Raw genomic sequence first — 20,837 nt, forward strand, 5'->3', positions numbered from 1 at the left:
CCGGGGGACTTCTCTCTCACGCTGTCCCCGCCGTTGGCCGCGATGTCACCGCGCCTGCGCTAGAGTCCCGCTGGAACTGCAGGATGCCTCCAGTCCAGCAGCTGCAATGGAGGACGGGGACTGGTTGCGTCGCCGAGCAGAGCTGCCTCAGCCTTTCCACCATAGGGCTCACCACTGCAGCTCCAGGTGAGATCGCCGCCGATCTGGCAGCAAACCCGGATTACTTGCGGCTGTCCGCCATCTTAGGAGACTGCGCACTGAGCGTCGCGCCGAAAAGGTCTCGAGTCCTGCGGAGAAACACCCTGATAGAGCACACCGGGCACTCCTCCGCCTGCAGTCGCCCTCCGGTTAATGCTGGAGTAATGTAAGGGCGTCGAGGGTCAGGATAATTACAGGATTCAGATCGGGGCCAGCAGAGCTCGTGGAAAACGCAGCTACAAGGCCATGTTGTTGGCCTATAAATTACACGCTTGAGCACAAAAATTAATACCAGTGAGAGGGATTTGCTGTGTGTCATGTTTGCCCAAGATAATTATATAAAAAGATTTTGGCTTAGTCAACAAGGGTAAAAGCATTGTTTTTGTTTGCGGTTATCATCTAGGAAAGGCAAAATCAATGCTGATGTTATGTCAAATCTACAATATTTTTATCTCCCACCTTCTTTGGTTGCCAATGAGGTTTAAGCATTACTGGTAATAACCAGCAAACCCGCCATGACTTCTGCCACCATCCTATCTGCTCCATTTTCAATACCCTGTAGCATTCCATCTATTTTTCACTGTTCTGTCAATTATCATTGGTCAACAACGGTCCACCAGCTTCTAGCAAGAAGGCTGTAATCGTTTCCGGAGTCTTGTGTTACAGCTGTCGTTCATTGTGATTACATTTCCACACAGCTCCAATAATAACTCAGATTCACCTGGTTCAAAGCTCGAGCAGTGTGAAAGGATGCACTCCTATTCAAAAGATATATATTCAAATGATATACGGGACTAAGACTTTTTGCATCAGATATCAGGAGTTTTGTCTCAACATGATTAGCAAGCATTCAGTTCCAAGAGCTTGATGGGGACGACGCTTGGTGTATTTTTAGTTTTAAATTGTAGGAGTTTTTGTTTGATTAAAGAAATACTGTATAACTAATACATAATTAGGAAAATGTCCCCTTTTAGCTATCACTACCTCACAAACAGGTTTGAGGTGGACCATAAATAGATGCTAGAGGAGACGCCAATGAAAAGCACTGGCGAACTCCACAAGAAGATGGGATTCAGGTGCCTCAGATGTTTCAATGTACACTCATTTTTTTTCTGTCAGTTAGAAATGATGTACACCATTTAATGATATTCTCTGAAGCCTTCCTGGATCCTTGCTCCTCAACACCCGCTCTCTCACTAAACACGCCATAGAAGTCTGGAACCTCTAGTACAACCTTTCTCCAGACCTCCTATTCCTCATAGAAACCTGGCTCAATGAAGCATTTACCCCCGAAACAATGATCACACCTCCCAGGTACAAGATCACGAGACAAGTCGGAACCAACAAACCTGAAGGCAGCCTTGTCATCATCGACCATGAGTAAGTCAACTGCACCATCACCTTGGCAAACACCTTCAACTAGCTGGAACACATAGCTCATCCCAACCCTATGAGGAGCTCTTCTCTACTATCCCCACTCAGACCCAAATTCAACTTTGGCTCCGCACTTGCAGCCCCCATTGCCCCTCTCCCCCGCTTATCAAACTCCTTCACCCTACTTGATAACCTCAACTTCCATCTAGTAGACCAGACCAACCCAACCCTGCTACTCTCCTGCAAGACCTTAGTATTTTGAGACTCACCAAGCAGGTGAAGGACCCCATCTACAGGGCTGGACACCTCCTCGATTCCATCCTCACCAACCCAACCCTCTCATGAGGACAGGGCACTCCCCCATTCACATCAGCATATACTGGCCCAAACAGCCCAGAACTGACAAAACCCTGACTGCCCGATACAACTGAAACAAAATCTGGACATATGGATCTCTGAGCTCCAGTTTTGGCATCCCCCTCAACCATGTCGACCTAACATACAGGATAGAGAACCTCAACCCATGTATCATGCCCTGTGTGGACTCCTTGTCACCTCTGAGAATGACAGTGGTGCCACCCCCCCCCCCCCCCTGCAACAACACAGACTACGAATCCTACAAAATAGCCTTCCGGATCTACCACCAGTGCCTCAAAATTACCAAGTACGTAGCTCTCAGCAAACAGATTCACAATCGCTCCAACTCCACCAAATAAATCTTCACCATCATGAAAGAATTCACTTCCTCCCTTCACCAGGCCCACAACCATCACTCCTTCACAGGAATTCTGCAGTTAACTATCCAATTACTTTGAAATTCAAAACCACCGACAACAACTCCACACCTCAACCAGACCTCTCCTCTCTCAAAATTCAAAACTCAAAGTACAGCAATAAACTGCTGATCAGCCATCACCAGTACAGAAGGAACTTGCACCATGTGTTCTATCCATGTAGTAGCCTTTCGGACCCATGCTTGTACTACAACTCCACCATCTTGACCTTATCTGCACAGCCCTCGCACCAATACTAAATGTATCAATACCCACCACCACCTACCCGGATTCCTGGAAACACCACCATCGTACCACTCCTCAAGAAACCGCTTTGTGGATTTACTGACCACAACCAACTGAATGCCCATCTCTCTCCTTTATTACCCAGCTAAAATCCTAGAGAAGCTTATCAATGCCCACCTGGCCACATAAACCACCTCACATACCCTTTCAAATCTGGTTTCAGGCTAAACCAGAGCATGAAGATAGCCCTTAATGAGGCTACCAACGGCATCCATCTCATCATGATGACACAGTAGCCCTTATTCTATTAGATCCCTCTGCAGCATTCAACACCGCCCCCCACATCATCCTCAACCAACATCTGCACAAGTCTGAAATCCATGGCCTGGTGCTAGAATGGCTCACCTCCATCCTCTGTGGATGCACCCAATCAGTCAGCTTTGCCCCTTACCTGTCAGATGCCACCAATATGATCAGGTCTTCCCTAAGCCACACCCTGTTTAAAATCTACATGGTCTCCCTTGCCAACATCATTTGCTCCAAGAGATTAAGCATCATCTTTTCAGGTGCATGTTCTCTGTAGCAGATTAGAGAAGCAGTAACTGCCTCAAACTCAACAGCGAAAATACTAAAATGGTTCTATTCATCAAAGACACTTCTTTTTGGTCCCCAGCCTGGTGGCCAACAGAGCTAGAACCAAGCCCATTCGCCCAACGATGCTGCCTGAAACTTGGACATCATGATCGCTAGCCAAATCTCCATGTCCAACCAGGTCAGCACGGTCGCATCTACTTGTTTTTACACCTTCAAACGGCTCAGTAAAATCTTCAAACGGGTCCCTCTAGATACCTAATGATCCATCACGCAAGCCCCCATCACCAGAAGACATGGCTATGACAATACCCTCTATGTACACGTCACAGCCCAACTGACTCTCAACCCACATCACCACACTCAAATATCCAAATCCACAAGCGTTGTCTTTTAAATCTAGACACACACACTTCCAAAGCTGTACAAAACCATGCTCCAGCCTACCTCGACAACTGTCTCCTTTTTCACACCATGTTCATACACCTCAGTTTGGCTAGCTTCCTGTTCCTCGCCCACATCCTTCGCCCATGGCGAGCCAGAAAAGGGCATCACATTTTCTACTATATCGTCCCGAAAGACAGCAACAAGCCCCTCTACCACCTGAGAGCCATGAGATCCATCCTCAAAGTCTGCAAGAAACTGAAAAAAAGGACTCTTCCAATAGTACAGATCATCTCCTCAGGCGTCAGGAAACCCTTTTGGGTGATATGCACGCCCTACAAATTTGTATAACAAGTCCCAAAAACAACGTTCAGTCCTAGCAGTATGGAAAGGTTGATATTATGATTTGTGGCAGACAGGCCGGTTATCGGCACCATGGATGCTTTTTTCAATTTCTTCCTCTGCCAACAAGTATTTATTGCATTGGTTAGACAAGTCTCGGTTTCCCCAGCCAGACCGCAACCTGACTAAAATTAAGCAGATAAATGTTCTCTGCAAATGGGAGCCACTTTCTCAGTACTCACGATAGGAATGGAGATTCTCCAATAGGCTTAATCAAGCCATATGTAGCTGGATCTGCAGTAGGGCTTTCAGCAATTCAAGGGGACATCAATAAAAGGCTAAACTTGTTTGAAACACTATATTTTTTTGAAGGAGGTGCTCTTAACTCTTGAGAAGATGGGGACAGCAGCTCAGCATTTTCAATAAAAGCATTGTCATAGAAATGACGATCTTCACAGATAGCGTTTTTAATGTCACAGATATTTTTCCTTTGAGGTAGAGGTCAGGTGGGACAAAGCCAGGATAGTAAAAGTTGAAGAACAGACTTTTCAGAGAATTGCACATACCGATCCATTTGCCCGTAACCATTTCTTGGAATGATACTTTTCAAGAAAAAATATTGGAAAGATATAAAAGTGTTGTTGATGGCTGTATACAGTTTACTATCCTTTGGTAGTAATTGATCGCTTCCAGGTAGTGAGGAAGAATACAATATTTGAGTCATTGTCTTTCTCTGCTCAAAGCAAAAAAGGAGAGATCCACTTCACAAAAAAGGTCACAAGTTGGGCACTAACATTTTGCAAATCCAATCTGATTTTGCAAATCAAACTATGTACAATAGTGAATCGTAGGGGGTCACAGATTGACCTGCCTAATTATTAATCATTAGGCAGGACACAATTGGCTAATCTCACAAGCATTATGACCTGCAGTGGCAGCAGACCACCATCCTTGTGACTGCATTTCAAAATGGAAACTTTTTTCTTTTAAAATCAACCTGATTTCCTTAAAATAAAGGTTCAATTTTGAAAATCTTCAGTGATAGTTGGCAGTGCTTTCCTGGACCAATGCCTATTCTCCCCAAAGTGGCCACACTATTTCAAAACAGAATAAAGGAAGGGGTCCTATAGAGACCCCTTTTTTTATATGAATCAGTTAATACCCCATTTTTAAAGTCTATAACTTATCAATGAGTTGCAGTCGTGCACCATTGATACACACCTTACTGACTCACAATTTGAAAGGAATACCCAAAATACACGCTTCAAATACATTTTCTGAAAAAGTATTCTAACTCTCAAAATTAGGTTAATACATTTGAAAAAATTACTTTACTGCCACCAACCTGGTGATTTTGGGAAATTCCATGATTCGAAACCAAAAAATTCCCAAGATCGTCCGGCCCAAAGTATCTAAAATGTGATTCTTGCATTTTGACCCACTGTATGTCATTTGAAGTGGGGCATAACAATACTCCCTTTTAACTTCCTGAACTTTCTCATCAAGAATCCTTAAAATAAACATAATTTCCCCACTGGAAAGTCAAAACACTTCAACCATTTGTGAAGCTGGTTCATGTGTGCCATTTAGTCATTTGTGATGGTGGTCAACCTCAATAGAAGACCATTATCCCAGGGTACTGTCCAAACTGCAGATCTAGTGCACCTTAGGGACGCTCCTTGCACACCCTAAGATAAAGTGCATGCTGAATTAGTCTGACCAGCCTTTACTATTAAAGGGATAGTGCTCTCCATCATTCTGTCCAGGTCCAAGCTGACTATACCAACTTTTAGTATTTGCAGGTACTTGATACACCCAGAGTTGACGCTTACTGGCCTCCGTTCATAAATTAATTATAGAGGCCATCTTTTTTTTTTTATTAAAGTCGATTTTGAGTAACATCATATGTATGGTTATGCAATGATAGTAAACATTAAAATCATTTCAGAATAAAGCATGTTCAAAAATCACCTTCATTTCAAATGTCGGGCTTGCTATAGAAGGTGGTAGATGCTTTCCATAAAGAAACCTAATTTAAAGCCCTACCTCTCACATCTTCTCAGCATCCTTTGCCCCGAGGTTCAGGTTAAGTGGATGTCAGGATTCAGGCTAAGCACAAACACCTAATCAGGCATTACGTACACAGGGGTTGTAGACAGTGGAGACCGGGCAAACAGTAAATAGACCACTAACTGACAGCTGTTCATTATGCTCACTTCCTGATTTTGAGTACACTTCTGGATCATTGGCCTCAGAGCGGTTTTTAGGACCATTCATGACATATAGCCTTCTGCAAGTTTTAGTATCTCTCTACTTTTGTACCAGTTCCCAGTCATTACCCTCACTGTTGTTGTTCTCTTCCCTCTCAGTTTTCTTGTGGTAGATCTCCCATGAGGCATTCCTTTCTCCCTGGTGCTGCAGGTGCTTGCTACGTCTCTCACTTTCCTCCTAGCACCAACTGGTGGCCTTGCTTTGGCGTCCTGGGGCCCTCAGGTGGATACCAGGTCTGCTTAAGGCTCAGCACAGCAACATCCGCCAATACAACAAGTAAACCTCTGAAAAAGAAAATATGATTGCTACTTACTCTGTCTGTATTCTTTACTTATATGTCCTCTGTCCCCCATAGAGCCAGTTCCATGAGCTCCTGTCCCTTCCAACATGGCGGTAATGTTGTGCCATCCCTCGACTGAGGCTATTCTATTCCAAAGAGTGAGGTCCAATCCATTATCTCTCTTGTCTCGCTCTCTCTCTTGTATTACTCTTCCCTGTTTCCCCCAGATTCTTTTTGTGGGTGGCAAATGTATCTTGCCCAACTCGCATAGGTACTTGGTGCCGACAGGGCTTTCAGTGCGTCAAAACTCGGGAACGCGACAGAAACAGAGGATTACGGACCTGTAGATTGCACCATATTGGAGTAACAGAGGCACTAACGCCCACAGCGTAATCTGGGTTGGGCAAGGTCTCACTTCTAAGGAGCCTGAGCAGGGAATCTCAGCCCATAAGTAATTGTGTGGGAATACAAAATATTGAAAATGCACTTGCAGTGAACTGCAGTGGGCAGCTGACTAACTTGCAAGCACTGAAGATATGCCGTATTGTAATCTATTGTATTGAAGACATTCAGTAACATATAACTGTAAAGACCCTCTTGCAGTACTTCCTTAAGATAAGGTAATGTGCTAACCCTTTTCTCCAAGCTAGGATTAAATCTGATGTACTGCAAACCAGTTCTGCTGTTGCCCTTGCATGCATGGAAACCCCATATCAAGCTAGATAGTCCCAGGACTTGGGCCCAGCCACTAAGAACCTCTTTTAACTTTTTAGAGACTAGCGGAGGGCTGCCAAAGTACCAACACCTACAGGTTCAGCTGAGAAGAGCGGTGCCTATGTCTGGAAGGCACACTCCCTCCCTTTGCCAACATTTACAGTGGTACTTTATTCACCATACTGTACTCATGAGTCTCCAATGTATGAAAACAGCCCCATCATAGTACTACAGGGCATAGGCTCTAGATAAATGGGTACTTTGTCACACTTGAGGTTTCCTGACCCTGCCCTGCATTGGAAATTTCCATCACTTGGCTGACTTGGACTCCGATGGAGCGATAGAACTTTCGGATGGTTTCTTTAGTCTGCTCCATGGTTAGTGGCACACATACAGTCCCCGATCTTTACAGTTGCAGGGGCAACTTCCAATTATCAAAGAATAATGGGAGGTTGTCCCTGCAACTGTGAAGATCGGAGTAAAGCCCAACATTTGTAATAAACACTTTGACTCAAATAAACTATGGTAAATAGATTCAGACTTCGAAAAAGTGCAAAGGTAGGAATAAGGACTGGGTTGAATGGTTTGGGTATGGGAAGGGGCATGGGGCACAAACAATTAAGGTTAGCATAAGGGATAGATTTAGGGTTTTAATAAGGGATACGTTTATTCTTAGTATTAGGGAAAGATGTAGGTTAAAATTACAGTAAGGTTGACAGTAAGACAGAGGTTTAAGGTGATGGTAAGGGTAAGGAAAATGTTTATAGTTATAATAAGTGTAAACCAAAGCATATGATACAAGGTAATGAGTAGCGGAACTGGTTGGGGTAAAGATATGAACTAGGCCATGGCAAAGTACATCTTAATGACAGGCAGACATGGCAGTGAGAGGCTAAATAAAGGTAGATGAGGTAAAGACAGACAGGACTGTGGCTGGTAAGGCAGTGACAAAGATCGATTTAAAAAATCCAGAGGACACATTCAAAGAATTTAGTTTTAGCATTGGAAGGTCTATAAAGAACAGTGGAAGATAATAAGAGTTTCTAGTCTTACTAAAAGAGAAACTAAAAGTAAATGCAACAATGAATGATATTTAAAAAGTTTCAACAATGTGCACTTCATGCGGTTTTATAAAGACCCACTTTCCCTGCAGGTTCAAGCAAATATGGCTATTCTTGGTTGATTCTTCTTATGTCTTTCAGGCACAGATCATGTATGTATTTGCGTGCCATTGTGCAGTTTTTTTAACCATGTGTTAAAATATGGGTTGTATTTGTTACATCATGTTTTACAGTTTCATTAAACACATTGGAGTTGGGAGGAGCCAAGATGGCGACCGGGACGGCAGCGTAGGCTCCCGGCTCCGTGAACCTCCGCACCCCGCACAGATATCCTGCACGAGATCCTTAGCCTGCGCCATCTACCCGTGTTGGTGAACGCGAGCGGCAACCGGCCGTGTGACCCCGAAGTTTCTGGCAGCGGTACCGCCGGAGAAATGACCGTCTGAAGTTTGCGGCCTGTGCAGCCCCGGAGCCGGGACCTCGAGTGAACGCCGTGGCCGGGCGGCAGTGCAACAACAACGGCCTTTGGTGACTGGGTGGGGTCGGACTGCCGGAGTGGTGCGAATATCGGACCGCGCTTCGCCGTGGTCGCTCCTACCACTAAGCGTAGCTGAACGAGTGCGTGCCCGTGGTGGCAACTCCAAGACTCTCCGGTGATTGCTTCAGCCTTCGCCGGTGAGCTGCCCGGACGCCGCCCGTAACTTGTCCCGATTCTTGCGGGCTGCTCCCGGATTTTCGCGGGCGCTGGTCCGTGGTGGGGACGACTGTGGACCGTGACCACACACCGGACACATCGTTTGCCTGCCCTCGGAACCCAGTTACCAGTGCCATGGAACCCGAGGCGCTTGTGTCTGAGCCCCGGCCCTGATCTGGGATGGACCTACAAAGCGGCCATTTTGGTATGCCAGAGTCCACCATCCTGTACACCGGGTTGCAGCAGGATTGGGAGGGTGCGACTCTGAGGAGCATAGCGGAGCGAGCGCCGGGAGCTGTACTGGGGTACGGTGACCTTCTCGAGGCTCTCGGTGCCCTTCACTCCACCCTGATTCACGGAGCCTGGGTGTTGGGGAGCAAGCTCGATGGAGTGACATCAGCGTCGGAACAGTTGCCGCCTGCCTATCCCCAGGTACACTGGGACTTCTCACGCCGCGCACGGGGGGACAGTGTCGTGGCCGCCCCTGTGAATAGTGCACGCCTGGACTCTCCGGACAGTATATTAACGTGCGATCAGCTGGCTGTGGATTTGGTCTGTCCCGGAGGTTTCGGACCTGAGTGGGGGGTGGTGGCCTTGTCCCGTGCGCGGTCTCCGACGACCCAGGCAACGTCCAAGCAACGGTCGCCTGCCCTGGCTGATTCTGCCTTCCTGGGCCTGGTGTGCAGTGTAAATCCTGGCTCGGCATCGGGAAAGACGATCCTCCCTAGAGCTGACTGTGTCGATCTTCAGAGCCCTCTACCCTACCTGTGTGTGTCGCTTCCTGAGTTTTATTGGACACTTCTCTTCCTGGTAATATTGGACATGGCACTGGGACTGGGGGTATGCATGGGTGGGTTTGCAAAGAGTGGCCAAGGATGATGCTGACCCTTCCGAGGTGGTCACCTACTAGGCGGGCGGGCTCGGGAGTTGTGTGCTCTCACGGCATAACTGTTAGTGTACCAAGTGCGTAATGCTCCTTACTCCTCTTTGACAGGGTCGATTTTGTGTTCTTTATTGTTTGCTTTATGGGAAACCGTGTGGTGCGGGAGGGAGAAGCCGGGGGCGTGTTTTGCAGGCCCTCCTCCAGTTTATTAATACTCTCTCTACCCCCCCGTCTGGTGGGGGCTCTTTTCCCACTTCTTTTCTCTGTTTCTTCTATATTTCGGGTCTGGTTCCGGGGCGACAGACACACTGCTGGGGGGGGGGGCCGTACTCATCTGCAGAGGTGCAGGGTGGGGGGTTGGGGGGGGGGGGATCCTTTAGTCTTTCACCTCCTTTTTCTATGGCCTCCTTTTCTTCTCTTATTCTCCTTTGTCTTTTTCTGGGATCAGCATGGTAGTACTCCTTTGTTGTTAATCACTGCTGTTCCGGAGTGCCATAATTTCCGTGGAGTTTCCTGGGTCTTGGGGCAGGGGGTTGCGGGCGCAAATGGCCGTGTCATTCCTCCACATCCTGAACTTCCTGTTTCAGCGCCATTGCTTAGATAGACTGCTGTGTATTGTTTACGTTCATCGTTCTGCCTGCCATTTTTCGCTGCTGGGAAACTGTTTGGCACCTGATCCTTCCATCCTTTTCTATTATAAAATGTAAACCTTGATTATCCTGGTCTCCTACTTGGGCTGTTCAGAGACTGAGAGAATGCTAGCGTCGAGATTTTGCTCCCCGAGGTACTGACTGTGATAGACCTGCTTTCTGTTATTCTGATTGTTTAGCGGCCGGCCCCGGGGGTTGTAGGCCCATACGTGTAATTGATTGAAATGTCAATAAAGGTTTTCAAAAAAAAAAAAAAAACACATTGGAGTTGGCAGTACCGAGCAGCTAACGGACACTATATGCACAGTTTGGATACAAGTGAGGAGCCAACCCAGTGGAGTTGTCCACAAAATAAATAGTTTTCTGACACAAGCGAAGAAGCAATAATAGACTGTTTCAAAACTAATATAACATATGTTATTAAATTAATACAGAGAAGCCAAGGCAGATTAGGAAAGAAAGGAAAAAAACGATGTGAAATCCTTTGTAATGTTATACCAATTTCCCCCACCTCTAATGGAGGGAGAGTATTTGTATTTAGAAAATGTAAGAAACCCTCAGCATAGATTCATTCTGATGAGGCTTTGTATGAATTTAATACCTTTGATGCTGGGTTTCCTGTGAAGAGCAGTGGTGGCTGGTGGATTTTGAAAGTGGTGGGGCGAAAAATTGTACCATAGTATAACAAGCGAGTGAGCCTGAACTGCAAAAGGAGGGCGTGGGGGGGTTACCCCTTTATGCTCCCAGCCATCTCACCAGCCTCGGCAGGTGCAGCTCCATTATCTACAGCCCTGTCCTCTCTTGCCCGTCTGTGTAAAGCTGTCTCAACCCTCTCCCTCTCTCCCGGCCCCAGTTAAAGCTCTTTGACCCCTTCTTCTAACCCCACACCTCCCCAGAACTCTCCTGCCAGAGGCTGCCACTGCAGAGAGCTGCTGGTTGCATTACTCCAATACCAGACCCCTGACGGCCTTGCGCAATGTTGCTTTGCCTTAGTGGAATTGCAGCTCCTCTCTAGTGGCTCCCACACTTACTTCCTGTACCCTGGGAGCCAATGACACCCTGCATGTGGTATTTTCATGATCTATGTGGAAACGCTGCAAATCCTGTATCAGCTCAGCCACTTTCCAGTTAAGTTGAGAGAATGACAGGTCTTGTGTGCATGTGAGAATATGTGTGAGAAAGCATGCTTGTGCATGTGAGGGTGTCCGTGTGATCCCACAGCTGCGGGTGTAGAATGAATGTTGGGGGCATTGGCACACGGAGGCATAATAATGGCCATATCATAGTGTAGTTGTTCAGAACTTACTGACTTGGGCAACCCAGCCCTTACACCATCCAGCATACTGACTGACACGGATCCCAGACTAGGAGTCATAAAGAGAATTAGGACAGTCCACTTCGTCCACCCATACACAGCATAGTTCCCATCCACACAGTAATGCTAGATTCATGCACAAAGTACACTGAATCTAGAGCAAATTTAACTCATCACAACATACACGTACAATGCTCATAACAGCCACTTGCCCATGAATCAAACAATACACAAAATCCGTTGGCAACCTTGTGCATGTGCGTCTGTCACTGGTATAGTGTGGCAAGTTCTAAAGAAGGTATGGTTGAATTTAGATTTGCAAACAGCGAGAAAGGGCTGCAGTGGAGATAAGCAACGTCACTGGAGATCTAGCGGGACTCAGAACCCTTCTGCACACTAGGACTATAAAATGCACCTCACAGCCCCACAGTCTTTATTCTAAGAGTAAGATGAGCTGCTAGGATCAATTTTACGAGGTCTAAATCTAGTACTGTGTGTGATGTGTCTTTGTGTGCTGAGCATTGCTAGGTCCCGCTGCGCAGAGACCGAGCCGGAGAAGCTACCTCGCCCTCCACAAGCCCAAAACACACACGAGTTCCCTGAAATGTGTATACACACGTGCTCACACAGTGTTACACACGCATGCCACAACAACCATATTTTGTCCAGAAAAGAAGCTTATGGAACACTTTATTTTTTAAAAACCAATCCTCAACTAGCATATTAACTACAATAAACAGAACACAACATAACATTCTCCTCTGCTATTTACCACCGTTTCATGCACGCAGCACCGGTTTCAATGCACTCTGCCTGCCTTCTACTAAGCTTGATTGTAAAACCCCTCTGAACTTTTCAACGATCATTTTCAAATGTTGCCTTTTTTATCTGCACAATGCACACTCAATCAGGTGCCTTAAGAAGCTGCCTGTAATGTACTTCGATGAATTGCGGGGCAATGGGAATTTGTTTTGAGCAGACGGCTTTCTGGGGGCTGGTGCAAGCGTTTGACTGATATTATCTGAGCATTTTATAATGTCATGCTGTGACTTAATTCTCATCTTAGTGAGAGAAAACAAAAATTATGCCACAGAGGTCTGCAGTAGTTGAAAGTTACAACGACCACTGTAGCCTTGAAGCCCATGCTTACATTTGGGAAATTATAACTAGAAAGAGTTGCGCTCTAAGTGTGATTGGCTGTGCTTCAAGTTTACCAGGCTCATGCGTGAGGGGCTCATCCACTCCAGGTTTTTAGGTCTCGCTGAGCCCCAGCGCTTGCGCTGGCTCGAAGAGACATTTTGTATGTGGGCTCCAAAAAGTGCTACCAGGCCAGCCTAGAGGTACAGTGCATGTGCACGGGCGCGCGCGCCGCGCTTACTTTCACTTTCGCGGCCACACGGCCACTTTGATCGCGATCACGGCCAACGCTTGTTTTTCATTACTACAAGCTTCCTGCGTCGCACGGCCAATGCTTGTTTCAGTTGCATTTGTGTGCATGGTTTTCTGCCTCTGCTCTTTACCTTGCTGTGTGTTTAGTGCGCAATGCGCGGTCCGTCCCCTCCCGTTCTGCGTCCGGTCCGCTGCACTTCTTGTGTCAAACACAAGCGACTGCCTTTTTCTGTAAATTGTAATTTCCCCCATTCTCCTCCCCTCCCCGTGCCTGCCTTCGCCTGGATACCTGAGTCGACGTCACTGACAAGCTGTTGCCTTTTGCATTCCGGAGTGCTTTGGTCACGATAACTTCAGCAAAATCAGCGATTTCTGGTCCTCCGCACTACCGATTCCGTGGCTGCCTTCTCTACCCATTTCAGCTCCCTCAGGTGGGTCTGTTCAGTGTTTCATCATAAATTTGGGCGTCGGTTTGTATCGATCTGCTGGCCTGCTATTTTGTGCTGAGGTATATGGGTCAGTGAATTGGGGCCACCATCTTCACGGGCTCGATCGGTTTCTTCCATCGCTATGGGCCACCGGTCTACGTCTTGGTAATGGCAATCTTGTTCCAGTGCTTCAAGTTGACTGACATCCCCACCCCCCCCCCCCTCCCCAGAACGCACAATCTCCCCTCGGAAAACAATGGTCATGGCAAGACACCCCTTTCAACCTTTTGTGCTCCGGCATAGATAGCGAGTATGGCCACAGATTCGTATGTTTTGTGTGACTTTAAACTAACAAAAATACAGATTTAGCTTGTTCCGCTTTTATGGCGGACTCCTCCAACTTCACCTAGCCCTAAACTATCAAACACATTCAAACTGGAATATGTGAACTGCAGCCTTCACGCATTTATTTCTGTGCTTAGCAAAATAAAACAGTCGGGTGACTTATTGTATTTGTATCCCTGTGACTGCCCCATTTTAACTTGTCCTAAAGGCATCGGAGCGCTTTGCCTCAGCACCAGCTTACATTACACGAGGTCAGATTTTTTTAGGCCCGGGCAGAATAAGTGGTTTCCCCAGAATCACAGGATATTGAGCCTAAGAGACTAAACGGACTCAAACCTGTTCCCCCAGTTACAGTCCATGCTATTGCCGCTTGAGGCTTCAGGGCACATGCACATGTCAGATTTTTGCAGAAGGCGCATCAACAATCTTTGAAGGTTGCTGGAATTGTAGCTTTTGGCCTCCAAGCTGTACATATATATCTGCAAAAAGCACATTAACCCACCCAGCTCATGTACTATCTTCATGAGCTTTTCTGGTGATCCAGTGATGTCGCAGATCCCAGCCTTTTCACCAAATCTCCCAAAAAAGAATAACGACTTTCTTTGCACTTCAGATAACACTGGGTCCGTGTTCTGCTTCCATCTAATAGAAGATGCACACACGACACTTCTCTTTATAGCACATCCCTGGCGCCATCTTCCAATATTATTACTTGGTGCCATGTCATTTGGAGCCCCTTCCGGCAGGTCTTATAGGTAGCCAACGACCCTGGATTTTGAGACTTGGGTTTCGATGCTTCTCATTATAAGCGCGTGACTTTCAGCCCCACTGTGCAGCGCACTATTTCGTAAAAGTGACGGGTAATCCTACAAACGTGGGGACAGTTACACCTTAAGGGTTCCCATTTTTCCATCGGCGACAAGAGGCTTCACGTCGTGTGTGGCACCCTTAATCATAGCTTCCTTTTTAGCAACAGTAGTTTGCACGCTGTAAGCATATATCAGTAATGTCAAAAGTGAAACTGCAACTCCTGAAATACAGTGCATCACTGGCTTAAAAAGCAAGGACTGGCTACTATGTCAGAGGACATGGTTCCACTTTGCAGCTGTGCTTTAGCCACCTGAAACCCAAGATACAACCAGAGATGTAACACAGCCCTGCGCACAGGGAGCCCCCAGCCCTTCAGCACAACACCAATAAATATCTGTGATATGAGGGACCGAGAGCACCCTCTTCCGTTCCGTTGGGGATCCCCACCATCTTGCATTACAGTACCGTCATAAATGCTTAAAATGTACTGCACAAAGAACATAAATGGGAACACTATATTTGACAAGTGGGTTCTGGGATGTACAACGTCGATCGTAAACTCCACTGGTAGCACTCTGATTTAATTTTTAATTAAAGTTTCAATATTTGTTTTGACAATTTGAAAAAGAATCACATAAATAATCTTTACCATAATTAACATTGTTTTAAATCGATCACAGGAAGTCTCTTGAAGTTCATTACAAAAAGAAGCTGTCTAACGTGTACCAGGAGACCGTGTGGGTGCAATAAGGTTTGCTGTGCAAAATAGTAAACAGACTTGAAAATACAACACGCATAATGTGTCCTATTGAACACAACCAGCCAGGGCGTATTTAAGTGGCCAATGTCTAGCTCTCACTGCACTAAGCAGCCATTTTGCATCGAGTGGGTCCTGGGCGCGGACGTACAGTGACCACATTGTGTGACGTGAGACATGGGCTGTTTTGAATTGGTCTCGGATGTGACTGGCTACAGGAGGTGATCGTGGGGTGCTATGAAAAAACTGGGCTAAATAGTCCGAGTTGAGTTGCATTGGGAAGACTGTAACCAGCATTTGCAATGCAATAGGTCTCACATTTGCGAGAGTTTAAGCTATTGGCATTGTAAATGACAATGCCTTTTATTTATGTTTTAAAAACCAACCCGTAAATAAAAGGCGCATTGCCATTTACAATGCCAATAGCTCAAACTCTCAACTGCGAGACCTATTGCATTGCAAATGCTTGTTTGTTTTGCATTCTGGAACTTGTAGCTCTTGTTTATCCCCCTATAAAATCAGAACTACAAGTCCCAGAATGCAAATCAAACCAAAAGCATCGATGAGCTACTCATGCACGGCTCCATCATACTTGAGAGCTCTTTCTTGGCTGAAATAAAGAGCAACTGAAAGTCACCCTCATGCGTCCAGTTGATAGATATATACAGGATATTAACTCAAAATTCAGAGGCGCAACTAGAGTCAAATTTCGGGGCGGGCTAAGAAAAAATTTCGGGGGGGGGCTGCTTCTTCAAGCAAAAGGCAGAGTGGAGCTGCAGGGGCTCTAAGCAGGGGTGAAAATCATCAGAACCTCATTAACAAGCTAAAGGTCTTTTAAAGACCTGTGAAGTACTCGGGTGCGGCTGTGTGTGTGCCCGGGAAACTGTCTTATCCCGGGCTGCCACACACGACGGGGGGGTTAAGCCCTTTGAGTCCAATGGGCGTTGCGCGCCTGACTCAAGTCAATGTGGTTTAAGGTATGGTGAAGTTTTACTGGATTGCATTGCCTTTTTTTTTATAAATGGAATCCTTTATTATTTTTTATATTTAGTCGGTGTGTGTTTGGATTACTAATTTTCTTGCCGTGCTGTAACATGTTTTATTTTTAATTCCTGATTGTTGTTACTGTGTCTTATGTCGCCGATACAACAGCTGCCATTTTTCACTTCAATTGCAATCATTCTGTTTTTCTTTTTTGGATTGTAATGGCTGAGGCGCAAGCCTTTCAACGTATGGGTGCCTCTGGACATGTTAAATGACACAGCCCAGATTGTGTGATGACATGTGTATGATTTCCACTGCCTTTAGACTGTCTTTGATTACACATCTTTACCTCGGGAGATTTCTTTTATTACCATTACTTGAGAGCATAGCAAAAAAAGCTTCTAATACACGCTTTGTATCTAATCGAGTAGACATGACAAATACTGTATTTAACAGTGGATTGTTGGATGGTGGGGCCGATAATCAGGGAGGATGGTAGTTGATGCTTTTGGGGGGATAGGGGGGGGGGGCTCTCTTCTGTCTGTTTAATAGGACATTATTAGCCTGAGTGGTTTGATGTTTGGAGAGGTTATGATATAATTTGAAGTAGAGTCTCCGGGGTTTTCAGCCGGACAAGTCAAAAAGGTGGAGACATGGGAGGTCACTGGCCCCTCAGAAATACAAAGCGCCCTTCCCCTTGTACTAATTAGACACAATGATATCTTCCAGTTTCTGCTTGCTTTCGATTTTCCTGGCTTTTATCGGGTCTCAAAGAAACAGGGTGTAAAATATATACAGAGTTCGTGCATAATGGCAGATTGGCAGGAACCTGTTAAATATGATTTAAGGCGCGTGATTTACTTATAAAACGAGTTGGTTCAACTCAGTCAAACCAGTATTAAGTGGAACAAAAACTTCAGGGATTTTTTAAATGCTGATGCCTGTTCCCAAGGGACTGTAAGAAACTGATTATCTTGAAGAATGAGATGCCTATTAATAATGTCAGGGGCCAAATTGACAGTCGTATTTTTTAATTCTATAAAGGAGGCATTTATAGAATTTAAAATGAGATGATCTTAGGGCAACATAAAGTGCACTTGCAATTCTCAGAGTGCACTGCACTCTAATGCTCTAGCAGTGCACGAGGGAAACGTCTGGAACAGCAGAACAAAAATACTACGATCAGTACGATGGTATTAACTTTCCATTCCACTGAGAGTAATTTAACCAATTTAGCCTTGAACCATTTTGAAAATTACATACTGAAAAAATAGCATTTAAATCACTAATATAAGGGGCGCAGTCTTTCTTTTCAGAGTCCCTGACGGTCATGCTCATTGCTCATGTTACAGCTTAGCTCGAGTTTCGAAAGCCAGAATTGTCGACTCCTTAACGGAAGTCTGTTCCTTTTAAGTCAACAGGAACACACTTCCTTCCTAAATAAAGATCTTGCACCCTGAGGGGCTCCCCAGGGAGGCTCCTTGAACACATTTAATAAACTTAGATAAATACAATAAAAAAGTGCCCCAGCGCGCTTACCTAACACTTGTCACCTACACTGGATCGATCATCTCGAGCCGGGCTCCTCGTGACTGCAGGACTGGAAAATGCTGGATTTAGACTCCTCCCACAGACCCCAGCACACCAATCACTTTATATTAAGCAACTGTCGCTCGGTCTCGTTGTGGAAGAGGCACTGCCACACCCCACTTCTACATTCTCAAGCCGGACTGCCCTGCCCCCTGCCATTGGAATTAATGGGGAGCTTCTGACTCCTCCCTGGGCTACAAGAAGAACTCCCCAAAATCAAATGCTATCCTTACAGTGAGACACAGATCCTGCCCACCTGTGTGTCGTCACTGCCCTGCTTCCTGGCTCCAGGTCGAAGAAATCTTCGCCCAGCCAATAAAGCATGCACAGCAGAGCCAAGGGCCATCCTCTCCCACCCCCTAAAAAAAAAAAAACGTATTTACACATGTTTATTTACCGAGCAGCCAGCAAACTTTAGTGCTAGCTGCTCAGTATTCCAACTCACATTTTTTTTAATACCCCAGGGTGGGAGGGCGATGCTGATCTCGCCCCTGTGCACCAGCCGCCCCTGGTGAAGAGGGATAGCTTTAAAAAACTGACAACTTGCTTATGTAATAATACCGCTGAGCAATCTGACCCTCATTTATTTTTCTTCGGTGGCTTATATAAGGAACAAAGTTCAAGATATATTTTACCTCTTTTAAGACGTTATAATTTTACTCAGTGCTGCCCTGCTTTGTCTTTTCTTAAAAAACTTAATGATTCATTTGTTTGTTTCTCCTTAGCTGTATTTCTCTGGGCTTGTATTAGAAGGAGGAAACTGTGTTTAGCTGAAAAGCAACAGAAACTTCAAGGGGGCTATTCACAAGGACGTATCTCAGATTTATCTCCACCTTCACGCATCAAAAGTGGAGATAGATTTAACACCCCATTCACAAGCTGGTGCAAACTGCAGACAACGCCAGTATTCCCGCGATAACTGGGCCACAACACCCACCGCCACCACCCCCAGGACCGCCACCAACCCCAGGACCCGGACCCGCCCACCCCAGACCACCACAGAGGCAGCGCAGAGTAAGACAGCGGACCTACCAAAAACGCACCACTCTCACAGACCTAATGCCCGAGGAAGTCATTGCCCACTATAGGCTCAAGAGGTCAACCATCATCCGCATCATGACCCACATCGCCCACAGGTTGACGGTCTCAACACAGCGGAGAACCAACATCCCTCCGCAGACAAAGCTGCTGGCTGTGCTGCACCTGTTGGCCTCTGGTACCTTCCAACCAACAACTGCCAGAGTTGGAGTGGTCTCACAGCCAGCCCTATCAAAGTTCATCACACCTGTCCTGGATGCCATCATCAGCTTCATACCCCAGTACCTTCACTTCCCCCACACTGCGCATGAACAGCAGCAGATTAAGCAAGGCTTCTATGCCATAGCTGGATTCCCGGCAGTATTGGGGGCAATAGATCGCACACATGTCCCACTTGTGCCCCTTGCGGGTATTGCACTGTCTAATACCGCAACAGAAAACACAAGTATTCCATCAATGTGCAGGCAATAGTGGACCACCTGGGAATGTTCACCAATGTCGGGTTTTCCTGGTGACTGTACCCAGTCTTCCTCTTGCTCTTCTCATTGCCCTTCCACGGGCCCTGTATTCCTGGGTGTTCCTCTGTGGGGATTGTGGGGTTTATGTTGTCCTCTGCAGTCGGTCAGGGTGCATCCGTGGTACTCCACAGTTGATGCCGTTTTTTAGTGGCATTTTCCGTATGCTGTTCTTGTGCTTTTTCCCGCATTACGCGTGAGTATTGCTGGCCTCTCGCTGGTTATCACTGTTTTCTTATCGCGTTTGGGCACATCGCATCTTTTCACGTGTTGGGGTTTGTGTTTTTATCTCCCTCGCGGTGGTTGTATCGCGGATATTGGCCACGTTTTCGGCGGACTATCGCATGGTACCTCCGTTTTGTGAATTCCACGTTGACACAGGGTTATTTTCCCGCGATAGGCTGCGATGTGTAAAGTTACATTAGCCTTTTTTGGTGATGTTTAGCACACCTTCTTGTGAATATACCCCCAAGAGTTTATCTGACCTATATAACTTATTATTCAGCACTTGTTGGAGCTAATAAGGGAATCTTGAGAGGGGAATCATCATGATATTTTTTAAATAATTGTTTTTTATAAGGTAATTAGTTCCTGTTTTACGGGTTTTTAAGTGTGATGGTCACATTGTGTATAATTAATTTTAGATATTTTAGGTTCTATACACTTTACAGAAGATGTTTGTAGATAGGAATTCTGAACTTGGACTGGTTAATCACACTGTAAATAAGTAAGTAGGTAATTGTCTACTTTGTGGACCTTGAGTAAAGTTTCTAGCGTTTATTCCATCTACCTGTGGTATTAATTCACTCATTTTCTGGATAACGTTAGGTTTGTAGTGCTATTAACTTGGACGCCTCAATCACATTTTCATCTTGTATTCTCTACGACGATTTTATGTATTGTTATTATTATCTTGCTCTGTACCTTTATGATCTATTTGTTTTTTTTATTGGATCGAATAAGGTTATTGATTGATTGGATACAGAGACGTTACAGACATCTGTCATTGGAAGCCTTATGCTGTCATGCCTGTAAGAACAGATATCAATTTATTATTAGCGCTTGCTAATAGTTTGAGAGTTGTGCTGCTGAGAAGTAATGTGAATAAAGACAATGCTGTGTTTAATTTAGAAAAAAGGTACAGCTCATAGTCTAATGATTCGAAGAAGGCGGTAAAGTGGCAAACTAAAACAATTAATCATCAA

The 20,837-nt window shown here is 45.7% G+C and overlaps 1 protein-coding gene across 9 annotated transcripts in view; it reads right to left on the reverse strand.

The window, feature by feature from the left end:
- Positions 1 to 20,837, reverse strand: part of HPCAL1 (hippocalcin like 1) — a 1,393,761-nt gene that overhangs the window by 1,083,324 nt on the left and 289,600 nt on the right. The window contains exon 1 of one of the 9 annotated variants that reach the window (XM_085610708.1): positions 18,029 to 18,064. The exons of the other annotated variants lie outside the window; for them this stretch is intronic. The gene's annotated coding sequence lies outside the window, so the exon portion shown is untranslated. Of the gene's footprint in view, positions 1 to 18,028; positions 18,065 to 20,837 lie in introns of those variants that run through there. 9 annotated transcript variants of the gene reach the window in all.

The sequence above is a fragment of the Triturus cristatus genome, chromosome 6 (genome assembly GCF_964204655.1).
Source record: "Triturus cristatus chromosome 6, aTriCri1.1, whole genome shotgun sequence".
NCBI lineage: Eukaryota > Metazoa > Chordata > Amphibia > Caudata > Salamandridae > Triturus > Triturus cristatus.